Raw genomic sequence first — 14,169 nt, forward strand, 5'->3', positions numbered from 1 at the left:
TGTCGTGGCTCCGGGAGCTGTTCCGTATTGTTTCTGTTTCTTCAGTTGCTTTTCTGGAGGAGGAACTAAGACCCGCGCGTCTTACTAAGCCGCCATCTTCTCCGGAAGTCCTAAATATATATATTTTTAATGAGATATCTTCATGCACTATAAGTCCATCCAAAGTATGCAACCAGTAGTTCACGATATCATCACATAATTGTGTATTCATCATCATGATCAGTTTGGAACATTTGCATCACTGCAGAAAAATAAATAAAAAGAAAAAAAAATAGCTCCCATACCCCTTATCCCTCCTCTTCACTGGCCCCTAGTCAAAACTGCAGTCTACCTAATTTTTTTAACCCCTTATGGCTATTATTTATTTTTTTACCTTATTTTTTTTACTCATCTGTCTATACCTTGGATAAAAGGAGTATCAGACACAAGGTTTTCACAATTACATGGTCCCACTGTAAAAGCAATATATAGATATACAATCATCTTCAAGAATTAAGGCTACTAGAATACAGTCCAACAGTTCCAGGTACTTCCCTCTAGCCACTCTAATACACCACACACTAACAAGGGATATCTATATAGTGCATAAGAATAGTCTCCAGGACAACCTCTTGACTGTTTGAAATCTATCAGCCACTGAAACTTTATTTTGTCTCTTTTATCTCTCCCCCCTTTTGATCAATAAGGATTTCTCAATCCCATGATGCTGAGTCCCACTTATCCCCAGGAGACTTGTCCCACATCACCAGGGAAATCTACCCCCTGGGAGTCCTGTCCTACTTAGGTGGGGAGGGCAGTGCATTCACATGCTGAGTTGGCTTAGAGAGAGAGAGGCCACATTTGAGCAACAACAGAGGTTTTCCTGGTGCGACTCTTAGCCATTATTATAAGGAGGTTTAGTTTTTCCTTTGCAGGAATAAGTTTCACAAGGGCAAACCCCAAAATCGAGAGATCAGTCTATTGAATTGGTTGTCTCCACTGCTTGGGAGACTATCAGGAATTCTCCAGATGGGGAAGTTGAATATTTCCTCCTTCCTCCTCAATCCCTTAAAGGGACTTTGCAAATACCTTTTTATTCTGTGCCCAAATTGCTCTGGGATATATCAGGACATCACACTAACCTGGACAAACCAACAAGATCTCACTACCTAATCAAGATTCCAGGTAATTGCAGTGTTCAAACAAACTGACCACACAAGTTAAATTAAATAACGCGGTACCAAAAATATAAATGTTGCACCAAATAATTATCTCTCCCTTTGATCTCACACAGAAGTTGAAATTTTAAAATATGGATGATATCATCCTTTACCCTGTATTCTGATTTACCTTGGCCCTATCCAGATCAGCTTCATTCATATCTCTACTCAAAATCTGATTTCTTTTTCAACTTTTTAATAGTTGCTATATGGTGTAATGCTGACTTTCACTTCAGAGCTCTAACTCTGAGTCTCAGGTGTCACACAAATACCCAAAGTTTCTGGGGATGACCAGGTTAAACACAAATAATTTAGCATCTCAGAATTTAGAAAAAACAGTTACAACTCTGGAATATAAGTGACTGTTGTAAGAGCTTACAACCTAGAGCCCTTTAAGCCCCAACTTGATAACCTATGCTCTTGACTTCAATTCTCTGAGTTTGTATATTATAGTCAGTGCATATGAATGCAGCATGATAATATTTGTCTTTTTGCTTCTGACATTTCATTCAACATACTCTTCACGTTTCATTCGCTTATTTGCATGTCTCACAACTTCCTTCCTTCTTGTGGTTGCTCAGTAGTCCATTGTATATATACACCACAGTTCCCCCTTTTATTCCTCGGTCAATGTACCCATAAGGCATCTCCATCCATTGCAAATTGCAAAAAGACACACACGGAGTAACTTCTTGACTCTTAGATGGACCATAGCTACACCAGCAAACCAGAAAGCTAGTGGTAACTCCGCAATTTTTGTTCTTCTTACTTTCCTTATGTTTTTTTAAGCATCTAATTCCCGGTACTAAACTTTCTTCTGCTTGAAATACCTATAGTGATTTCTGTTTTATTGACTGAAACTCAGTTGATACAGATGGATATTACAATTCCCATTTCATTTGTGCAGAAACCAAGTCTCAAAGAGGCTAAATCACTCATCCAAGGTCACTCAGTAGTAAGTGGAGAATATTCAAGTTAATTCAAGTTTCTTTATTGCACACTTAGTTCCCTATTTACCAAACCACAGCTCTGTATGTGTTCAATAAAGTTGTTGGGTTTTTTGTTTACACAAAGTTATACTAATTCTTTATATCTGAATTATAGTAAAATCCCTTACAATGTTTTCAATTTTTCCTCTTTATATGACAAACTAAAGTTTGTTTTTTGTGTGTGTCTGTATCACCCTACTCTGGTATTTTCTTTATTATAGAAGTCGTACATTTACAGAAAAATCATGCATAAAATACAGAGTTCCACCTACAGATGGGTCCCTGGTCCAGATAAGTCCTGAAACCTAGCCCAGACAGTTCTATCTCCCTACCCCATATTAGTGGCAGACCCTTCCAATATAAAAAATTTAGAACTGCCAAGGCCCAAACAACCCCAATGAGAGGTATGGAAAGATCAAAGGTGATGGTGGAATTATACATAGAGAATAGGTCTTAACAAGTGAATATAAATGCTGAATTATTAAATTGATATCTCTTTTAGTCTCCAGTATTTTAGAGCAGCTAGAAGTAAAAACCTAAAATTGTGAAATTGTAACCCAAGTCAAACTCTGAAATATGTTGTACAACTAATTGTGGTGCTGTGCTTTAAAAGTTAAAGCTTTTCTGTATATATGTTATTGTTCATAAGAAAAGAAGGAAAAAAAGTTGATTGTGACAATAAAAAAGTATTTAAAACCTCTTGCCTCCTATATTCTGGACAGCTAGAAGGAAAAATATGAGAAGATGGTATGGCAGTCATGACAAACTCTGGGATCTATCCTGTAACCACTTTTTGAAGAGTGCTTTAAAAACTATTGCTTTTTAATTTCTTTGCTTTGTATACATGTTATACTATACATTTAAAAATTTTATTTTAAATGTTTAGAAAAATATAGTTTCCATAGACCACCCTAATGATCCTCTCTTTTTATGAGTTGCTAAACTTTTTGGACCCTGTTAAATGACATACTTATGCTCTTACTATTTATCTTTTTCTCCAAACTAGGCTGTAAGTGCTTTGAAGATGGGAATCTCATTTTAGCTTCCTTATGGGCTCCATTGTTATATTTCTTAGATCTCCTTTCTATGCCAAACAAATGATAGAGCTCCAATAATTATGGTGGCTCAATTAATACATACTTCACAATTGCCATTTTCCAAAATTTTATATATTATAATAAGAGATAAAGATCAATCAGCGCATATCTTCCAAATTATTTAAGTAAGAAGACATTTTATGCAAGGCATGTTGGGAAAAGGAGAACTTTATTCAAGGCATAAAACGGATCTCTTCCCAAAATGAAAGCAGGGCTCAGCTAACCAAGAAAAGAAAGTAAAGTCCATATCACTCTGGCAACAGAGAAGGAAAATTATCCTTATTGGATTCCAACTGTTTATACTAGACTTCTCTATTTTCCCTTATTTGGTTTGTTCAACTATTTATTTTCTCATTTTATAAAGTCAGTGCTTTTATAAGGCAGTCTCCAGACCTTTGTGAAATGAGGCAGGGCTTAACCATATAAGTACTTCCGTATACACCCACTCTGCCTACATGGCAGGGCGAGGAAACGATTCTTGCCACATGGCACTGAGTGCCAATCACCCGTCTCACTCTAAAGGCAATGCCTTATTAGAACACTGGTTCTCAAAGTGGGGTCTCCAGACCAACAGTATCAGCCTCACCAAGGAACTCATTAGAAATGCAAATTCTCACACCCTACCCCAGACCTGAATTAAAAACTAGAGGGTGGGATCCATCAGGTGAGAGAACAATTGCTTTAGATGTTTGAATTGAACCAGAAATATTTCCCCACCCAACAGTCTTGATCACTTTATCTGCAGGAAAGCAGGAGAAACTGCAGAATTAGACAGAGCTAGGTCCAACTGCACACTCAAAAGTTTATTTTCTACATCTCTAAAATAGAAATCATCATGGCCACTTAGCTGGACTCAGCTGTTGTAAAAATTGATAGAGAAAACCTGTCTGCACTTGGCAGTACTCGATGAACAGTAAAAGTCATTACTTTTGTATTATAGCACCATTGCCTTCTCAAAGTGACGTGAAGCCGTGCATTGGTCTCCTTTTTTTTTTCTTTCATGCATTGGTTTTTAAGTGCCCCTTAGTTCCATGAGAATTGCAATCAATTTCAGCTGACAAACTGATGATAAACATGACGAGTGTAGTGAGGAAAGTAAAAGAAAGAAAGCAAGAAGGGATGAGAGGAAAGCAAAATGTAGGAAAACAAAGAGAAAAGGAACAAGGAAAATTTTAGGACACATAAAGGAGAAAGAGAGTGAACATGAAGTAGGCAGGGCAAAAAAAGAAAAGAAAAGAAAAAGTGGGGAAACAAGAGAAGAAAAGGATGAGAAGAGAAAAGGCAAGAGAGGAAGGGAGAGAGAATAATTAAAAGGAGTGATTAAAACATTCACGTTCAGTCGGCATTAGTTTTCTGCCTCTCTCAGCGTGAGACACCATCTAATTACCCAGTTTCCTCCAAGCTGCTTCTCAGGCTGGAAAGCGGCCTTGTGTCTGGAAAAAGCTATAAGCATCTTACATGCACGTGTTCTACCTAATCCCTGGCAGTACGGGGCTGGGCTTGTTCTGGGCGGGAATAGCAGGGTTCATGCCAGCAGCTCTGCAGCGGGGCAGGCTGTAGGGCTGCCACCCCAGCCACTCCAGCGCCAGAGAGGAGCATGGCCCTCCCTCCCCACCCCAGACCCTGGGAGGGGCAGGAAAATGGCTCCTTCCTCTCCCACCTCAAAAAGGGCTGGAAATCAAAGTGAGTCCCGGACTTAAATTTCCAGCCTCCTCATATTGCTTACGACAGCTTTTCCTCCCTAAGCCAGCTTTGTCTGGATGGGCAAACATCCAATTTTTTTTTTTTAATGAAAAGATGAGAGAGGGAGGGAGAAAGACAGAGAAGATAGGAAGAAGAAGAGGGAGAGAGAGAGACAGACAGAGAGGGGAAACAAAAAGGAAAACCCTGCTCTGCTTTACCCAAAGGAGAAAGAAACTCGCTCTTGAAACTCTTTGATTTAAAACAAAGCTCCATGTGAAAAGGGAGCGTTGCCACACGTGAACATCATCCTGCAAGAGCTGAATTTTTCACGTTTCCATTTTTCTTTTTAAACAGGAATTAATGCAATCCAAGGGTCTCACAAGGGAAGATAACGCCACCTGCCAGGAGAGGGACCATCGGGTGTCTGGAAATCGCATGAGAAATTAGTCGAAACCACCACTTTGCCTAACTCCCAAGGTTAACACAAAACACGTTAGCCCTTGGGAAAAGACAGATGAGGGAGAAAGAAAAGTCTTTGGGACCAATTCATTCAGTCCTGATTGTCAGCCCAGATCTGCCTTGCCACCCACCCCATCCCTGCCCCCGTGACTGCTAACCAGGAAGATTGTGCCCCCCCTTCACCCACCCCAATCCCGTTTTTGCCAGGCAGCTCCACAAAATGAGAGGTCAGATGAACCTATCACCGACTTGATCTTAGGGAGAAAATTTGTTAAAGAATCAGGAAGTAGAGCAGGGAAGGGATGAGAGGACAACACAAATATCAGATGTACACTAAGCTTAAAGTAGATTAATGGGGCAAGCCCTAAATGAAAGGGGAGACAGATAATACGGCTGCACAACTCCATGTGGGAAGTACGGCTTTGTTCACTCAAGTTGCACTTTGGCAGCTGGAGAGACTCCAGCAGCAGCCTGAGGTTTAAAAATGGTCCAGGCAGGGCAGGCCATGGTGGCTTAGCAGGCAAAGTTCTCGTCTGCCATGCTGAGACCCGGGTTCAATTCTCAGTTCTGTCCATGCAAAAAAAAAAAAAAAGTCCAGGCATTATGGGGCCAAATGGGGGTGGGGGAGGGGGTGGGGAGCTGGGGGGGTTAGAATTGAGGAGGGGGAGGTTGCACAAACAAGGGTCCTCTCCTCCAGAGAACTCTTTAGTTGGTAGTTCACCAAGGTCAAGCAAGGGGTCCTTCCCAGAATGTCACTTTGGTCCCCTCTCTATGGCCAACGAGGACAGTTTTAAGGTAGTACTCCAAACGAGACTGGAAATCAGCAACATCTTTTGCTATTGCCCAGAAGCAGAATTCAGCCACTAATGCACAGCGTTGGGGAGACAGGCTTTCCCAGCTTCCTGTTTAAAATCTCTCCAAAGAAAGATACACCAGACTGGTATGAGTCACTTAAAATGCTCCAAGCATTTTCAGTTCCTTTCTAAAGGCAAGCAAGCACAATCCCTTCAAGAACAGCCTTTGAAGTGATTTAACAGTGAATAAAAAAGTATTTGCAAAGTCTCCTTCCGAGAATGGTGAGAAAGGGGGAAAATTCAACTTCTCCAAGTTGATATTCTCACAAGCAGCTGAAGCTATAGGCTGAGCCCCCAATCTTGGGGTTTGTTCATATGAAACTTAACTCCACGAAGGATAGGTCAAGCCTACTTAAAATTAGGCCTAAGAGTCACCCCCAAGAGAACCTCTTTTGTTGCTCAGATGTGGCCCCTCTCTACAGCCAACACAACAAGCAGTCTCACCACCCTCCCCGTCTACGTGGGACATGACTCCCAGGGGTGTGGACCTTCCTGGTAATGTGGGAAAGAAATCCTGGAATGAGCTGAGATTCAGCATCAAGGAATTAAGAAAACCCCTAGAATGAACTGAGACTCAGCATCAGGGAATTGAGAAAACCTTCTTGACCAATAGGGGGAAGAGTGAAATGAGACAAAATAAAACGTCAAAGGCTGAGAGATTCCAAACAGAGTCGAGAGGTTATCTTGGAGGTTATTCTTACACATTAAATAGATAGCACCTTGTTAGTCAAGATATAATGGAGAGGCTGGAGGGAACTGCCTGAAAATGTAGAGCTGTGTTCCAGTAGCCATGTTTTTTGAAGATAATTGTATAATGATATAGTTTTCACAATGTGACTGTGTGATTGTGAAAACCTTGTGTCTGATGCTCCTTTTTTCTACCTTATCAACAGACGAGTAAAACATATGGAATAAAGATGAATAACAGGGGGAACAAATGTTAAAATAAATTTAGATTGAAATGCTGGTGACCAGTGAGGGGGGTGGGGGGTATGGTACGTATGAATTTTTTTCTGCTTTCGTTTTATTTCTTTTTCTGAATAGATGCAAATGTTCCAAGAAATGATCATAATGATGACTATGCAACTATGTGATGATATTGTGAATTGCTGATTGCATATGTAGAACAGAATGATCAAAAATTAGAGTGTTTGCATTTGTTTGGTGGGGTTTTTTTGTTTTTTTTTAAAAATTTAATTAATTAAAAAAAAAAAGAAAAGAAAAGAACAGCCCTTGAGAAGGAGGGAGGGTCTGACCTCAGACCATGGTGGGATTCCATCCTTCCATCACCTGCAGAGGGCAGGATTCCAGGATCTCTGCTCTCCTTAGGCCAATGTCCACACTCATGCCTCCCTGCACCTCCCTCTCTACCAAACCCTGCAGTTGTCACAGGTGCCCCCCTGAGCCCAGCCCAGGCCAGCTCCTGACCCTCTGGCCACCACCAATTGAGAGGAGCAGGGATTTTTTTATTTTCTTTCCTTTTTTTCTCCCTTCAAGCAGAAAATCCAGAGTTATTAGATAATCCAAATGTGCGATGTAAATTATTGACAGCTCCCCCTGAAAGACAGAAAATAGCATGACCCGAAGCCAACAGAATTCTTTAAGGTATAAAGGTCACCCCTAAAACAACAAACTGTAGGGTGGAACTGCCCCTGTTCCCCAAGAAACCCTCTACCCAAATGGAGGAGGTAGCTTATTCCTCGTTTGTAAATACCCAGCTCTAGAAAGCATGCATGGATGAGCTTTCCCTTGTCAGGAAATGCTCAGTTCCTTGGAAGCAAGAAAGCCCATCATGGAAGGTTGGAGGTGGAAGGAAATTTTCCCAGGGGTTGCTTCCGAAGTTGTCCTTATTCCATAAATCCCCGCTTGTTCTTTGGCCTCCTGATGCCAGAGTGATCAGACTACCTGAAGAGCTTGGGAAGAAAACGAGGCACGTTTCCAGGTGCTAAGAACATCTTTTAGTGTGCATCCTATATGAAATCTTATAACTACATTTCCCTTGAACAAAACTGTAGTTTATTCGGATTTCTGTACTTTTTACCTAATGTCCTTTGTCTCTTCCAGGAACCTATCCAGGACCCCAAATTACATTGAACCATCATATCTCCTTGAGCTCTTCTCAGCTGTGAGAGCTTCTCAGTCTTTTCCCCATTCATTCATTCCTTTATATTAGCTGGACTCGTGGATATTTATTTTTATATTTTCAGTTATAATCCAATGCCGCTTGATTTTGTTGCTCAAATTGTTACAGGCCAGGTGGTTCAAGGGCGGCTCCGTGGCAGAGTTCTCGCCTGCCATGCTGCAGATCTGGGTTCGATTCCCGGAGCCTGCCCAAGCCAAAAAAAAAAAAAAATTGCTACAGATTGGCTATTGGAAGGTTTTTAGTAGTTGGCTCAAATGTCCCTTTGACATTTCCTCATCATTGCAGTTTTTTTGTTCTTCTTTCATCCCCTGACCTCCTAAATTTTTTTTTTAATATCCGCACATTAGGGTTTACCCTTGGTGCAGTAAAATGCTGTGGGTTTTGACAAATGCATGATGACAAGTATACACCCTTACAGTATCACACAGAACAGTTCCATTGCCCTAAAATGCCCCTGTACCCCACCAATTCATCCCTCCCTCCTTCTCCACCTCCCCCCGATAACCACTCATCTTTTCATTATCTCCATAGTTTCCTTTTTCCTAAACGTCATATATAAGAATCACACAATCTGGAGCCTTTTCAGGCGGGCTTCCTTACTTAGCAATGTGCATTCAAGGTTCCTCCATGTCTTTTTGCCTCTGGTTTATCTTTTTATTCGATTCCACCTGCTTAGGGGTGGGAGGTGGGAGGTGGGCTGGAATAGCTGCACAAATCTGTCACTTCACTTAGTTTTCTTCCCCAATCCAAAGCCTGGGCTCCCTCATTTCCTACAGATCTGAGTTCAGATATCACTGCAAGTCAAAACGTTCCAGCTCCCATACGCTCACTCCTTCCTGGGTTTATTTTTGGGACTTTCTAACACATCTCTACTTTTCGTTATTTATCTTGTTTAATATCTGCCTTCACGAGGGCAGATATTTTTGCTATTTTATTCTCCACGATCTTCCCAGCACCTAAAACAGTGCCTGACACATTGAATATTTGTTGACTGGATAAACCAAATGGACATCTTCCCAAAACATGTTCATGTATTTTTGTGTGTTTGGCCACATGCTTTATATGCCCCTTGGCTTTAAAGGAAATAAAAATTGGGATGGTAAGACGGAGTGAGGAAGTACAAGGAAGCAGCAGCAGCTCTCAGCTCTTTCTTCCACCTATATGTCTGTTATAGTACACTTTCCATTAGAGAGCACTTTAACTAGGGTTCTTTTCCCTGTTTATATTTATGCTTTTCAGTTTAAAATGTTTAAGGGAATTTTTTTTTTTTTTTACTTTTTAAGTTTCTTGATGTTTATTGGACAAATTAAATAATTTAGAGATACATAAAGAAGGGCATTTTGTCCTCTTCCCCTTCTCACCCTTAAACCTGGGCATCTGGGCCCCCCCCACCCTGAGCCCTCTGCTTCAGGAGGCAGAGCCTCACCTTGGAACAAGGATGTGCCTGCCCGGAATCTGTGATCGTCCTTCTAGAACACTCCAGGTACCCAGGATGCTAGAACTCCTTGCCCAAATGGCCTTGACCTCGCTCCCAAGGTCTGAGTGGACCTCAGACCTGCACTTGTCCTTCCAAAGGCAGATCAACCCAGGGGATGAGTGTCCCTCGGGGCCAAAGGAGTGTTTGTGGGAGTGAATGAAGGGAGTTGGGCTGGGCAGGTTAGGGTGCCAACACGCAAGCATCTCAGAGCTCTTCAGTGCACAGGGGACAAGAGGTATGAACAGGAACAGGCCAATACCAAGCTTGCTATTTTCCTCCAGCTTTGTCCCCACCCCCACCTTAAGGGTAGACCTGCCCCCCCTGTTTAACCCCATCCCCCAGGGGTAGCAGTGTTACAGGTTTGATATATAACCTGCACACTTTTCTCTATAAAGTTCCTAAATGTTCATAAACATATAGAAATGCAAACTTATACGGAGGGATCTTCTCTTCCTCTCTTTTTTACTATAAAAATTGGCATCACAATATATAATATAATATATATCACAGTCGTCCCTCTTGTACATATGGATATCTCATTCTTTTTATTTGTGTCATGATATGCCATAGTATGAATGTACCATAATTTAATTAGCAAATGCTTTACCAAAGGGACACTGTGTTTTTCTTTTTTGTTTTTCCACTGCAAACAAAGGTGAAGCCATCTTTGTATCTATAGTCTTATATCTTGGTGAGCTGAGATCTGTAGGCTACAGGTTGAATTCCTAAAAACAGGATTACTGGTTCAATCAAAGGATATAAAGATCATGTATTTTATAGATGCTTCCAGACTACTTTTGTAAGAATGTATAAGAACTCACACCCCCACCAGCAATGGAGATGCCCATTTTGCCATCCCTGCCAACAGCTGGATGCTACGGATTGTTATTAATTTTTGCAAATTGGATGGGTAAAAAATGGCAACTGGTCAGTTTCACTTTTGTTTCTCTGACTACATTGAGACTCAGCCTCTTTTCACACGCTCTGAACATTTGCATTTCCTCTTCTATAAATTGCCTATTTATATCCTTTGACTAAGGCATATTTTCCCCTGTAGCTATCTCGCTTTTTGTGTTCAAATCAATCAATTGTTTTCCTTTTTAAATGATTTCTGGGATCCTATCTTAATTGAAAAGGACACTATCTTTTTTCAACTGAAATTTCTTCCACCATTTTTATTGTCGCAGGCTCTGCACTCACTCTGTAATAGAGCTGTCGGAGAAGACAGGCTATTCTACATCCCCACACCTTTTCTTCTGCTTCTCTTCACGTAATTAGGATTTTAAAGTTTCTTACCATGCAGTAACTTTCTCTTAAAATGTAACAATCGTGCAGGAGTCTCAGGTCGAGCCAAGGTCTCATCCGCAAATCAGGCTGGAGTTTATTAGAGCTTCTCAAGGACAGACATCTTGGGAAAGATAAACTGCCAAAGACACAAAAGGAGGAAGAAAAGGGAATCGGGGACTGTCCCATTCACTCACATTTTCCTCCAAACAACGAAAATAAATTGAGGGCTGGTTAGAAAGCTCAAGGGGCAGCACAGTTCCTGCCATGCATCACTGTGAAAGGGGAAATAAAGCACACACAGGAAGAAATGCAGTTACAAAGTAGAAGGTACAAGGTAGAGAAGGAAGGAGACCGCTCTGGCTGGGTGAGCAGGGAAGACTTCAAAGAGAAGATGACTTTAAGATTAGTTTTCAGTAATGGTTAGGATTTCAGGTAGGGGATGAGAACTTTCCGAAGAAAATGACATCAGGGAAATACAGGAAAATGGCAAAAGAATTAAGCAGTTTCCGGTAAACAACTTATCCAATCTGTCTGAAATAATAAAAACATGCAACTCTAAAAAAATATATGTTAGGTTAGGGGAATGGGAAAGGGCACTACAACTGGAACTGCAGAGGATGTGCCCCCCTCCCAACACGGTTCCTGGAATCACCCATTCCAACCACCTGACTTCCGGAGAACCGCCCCTTTTGGACACCTGACTTCCGGAGAACCGCCCCTTCCGGACACCTGACTTCCGGAGAATCGCCCCTTCTGGATGTCACCTGACCCCCTTGCTTAAAAACTGCCCACGCCATCACCCAGGCGCTGACTCACCTCCCTCCATCTTGGGTTCAGTGAGCTCATCCTGGGAGCACAGAAATAAACTTGCCCGCTTTAAATTTTCTGGTCTACCGTCCTTTCTCACCCTCTCGTCTCCTAAACCTTTCAATATATAATAAAATAAAAAAATGAATAATGATATAAACATGCAGAAAAGCCATGAGACGGAATCTGGAAAGGAGGTAAATTCAACTTCAGGAACTGAGAGGTCTGCCTTTATCCTGTAAGCCCTAGGGACACAAGTTTGGGGACAGATAAAATTCACCCCTTTGCCAATGCCACCTTGAAAAGAACAAGGATGTATTCAAGAACACCCAACTCCACCTCATCTCTGAAAATCACCTGGAATCTTTATAACAATTCAGATTTATCATACTCAGGGGGTCCCGTCCTGTACCAGTTTGAAGCTGTCGTGTACCCTAGAAAAGCCATGCTTTTTAATCCTCATTCTGCATCACTGGGTAAGGATCTTTTTTATTGTTTCCATGGAGATGTGTCTCCACCCATTCAAGGTGTGGTTGCTTACTAGAGCCCTTTAAAAGGGAACCATTTTGAGGGTGCACAGGTAGTTTAGTGGGTAGGCTGTCTTCCTTCCATGTGGGAGACCTGGGTTTGATTCACAGACCATGCACCCCCCAAAAAAGGAACCATTTAGGAAAAAGTTCAGTGTTCACAGAGCCCATATAGCCAGAGTTCTTTGGAGATGCAGAAGGAAAATGCCCCTGGGGAAGCCATATGAAATGAAGAGAAAAAGCTAGCAGGTACAAGGTCACCTTGTACCTTCCTAGCTGAGAGACAAATCCTGAACTTCATCGGCCCATTCTTTGGAGTTAATATATCTTTCTCTAGATGCCTTAATTTGGACATTTTCATGGTCTTAAAATATAAACTTGCAACTTACTAAATCCTCCTTTTAAAAGTCATTTCATTTCTGATATATTGTATTCCAGCACCTTATAAACTAAAGCACTGGAATCCAAATCCTCCAGTGATTTTGATGATATGCCATTTGGGAACTTCAACTTCTGGCTAAATCTGCCTAAAGAGGAAGTGTGATGGTATTTGCAAGAGTCTTTAGAAATCGTATGTCTCACAGCCTCTTCTAGTCTGGCCTGTCCATGAAAATGCAACAGCTCTGTGGCCAGCATCCATTGCTTTTTGCAGTCCAGCTCCTCTTTGCTCTCCTCCTGGCAACCGTAAAGCACCCAGTTCCCCATTCTCAGCCCATTTGTTTTGGGTGGAGTTGCATGGAGCACATGACTTAGGTCTGAGCCAATCAGCATAACACGTGCCGCTGGCCATAATGATTGGCCCCGGAACAGACTCTTAACCAATCACAGACAAGGAGATGTAAAGAAACTTTGGCTGCAAGTGCTGAGCCAAAGACTTTTCTCAAGTTTCTGTTTACAGTATTTGAAATTCTGCAACTCTGGGGTCTTTTGATGGCCATGTTGTCGAGGGACAGCCTGCTGGATAGCTAATGTAGCCCTGAGAAAAGGAGAGAAAACTGGGTCCTGCCTGTATCATTTGAATCTTGAACAAAGGCATACCTGAAACCACACCCCCTCTGCTCTGGACTGCTTGGCTACTGGAGCCCACAGATTCCCTGTTTTCCTTAAACCTGTTTAGATCAGGTTTCCTGACACTTGCAACTGAAAGAATTATCACTGATAAAAGGTACAAAGTCCTTCTGAAAAGTAAACGCCTCCAAGCACAAGGAAAACAGAAACCCTTAATCTCTGACGATGAGAAGCACACAGGCCACCGGTAACTTGAGTTAATTTGGGACATTCTTTTAGAAGTTTCTAGAAATGGCATCCAGCCTTGCTGGGTCAAAGAAACATAATAACTCCATGACCTTGCTTTCTTGGGTATGTCGACAGAGTATTAAAATGGTACATTGTAAAAATCGTCTTTAGATTATCCAAGCATAGAGTTATGCAAAAAACAGGAAGAATCGTGTGGGGTTGGGGATTGGGGGTTGGTGATTCATAAGAGCAGGCGTAAGAAAGTAGGATTTATCATCAGTAGCACTCTGGAAGACTTGGCCAGCCTAGCATGAATGTATGCCCTCAGAGTGCAGACCATGCAAAAGGGACAAGTAAGGTTCCCAGTGTATGCTAATAAAAAGGGGTCGTAGGTGCTTTTTTTTTTTTAAA

The sequence above is a fragment of the Tamandua tetradactyla genome, chromosome 25 (genome assembly GCF_023851605.1).
Source record: "Tamandua tetradactyla isolate mTamTet1 chromosome 25, mTamTet1.pri, whole genome shotgun sequence".
NCBI lineage: Eukaryota > Metazoa > Chordata > Mammalia > Pilosa > Myrmecophagidae > Tamandua > Tamandua tetradactyla.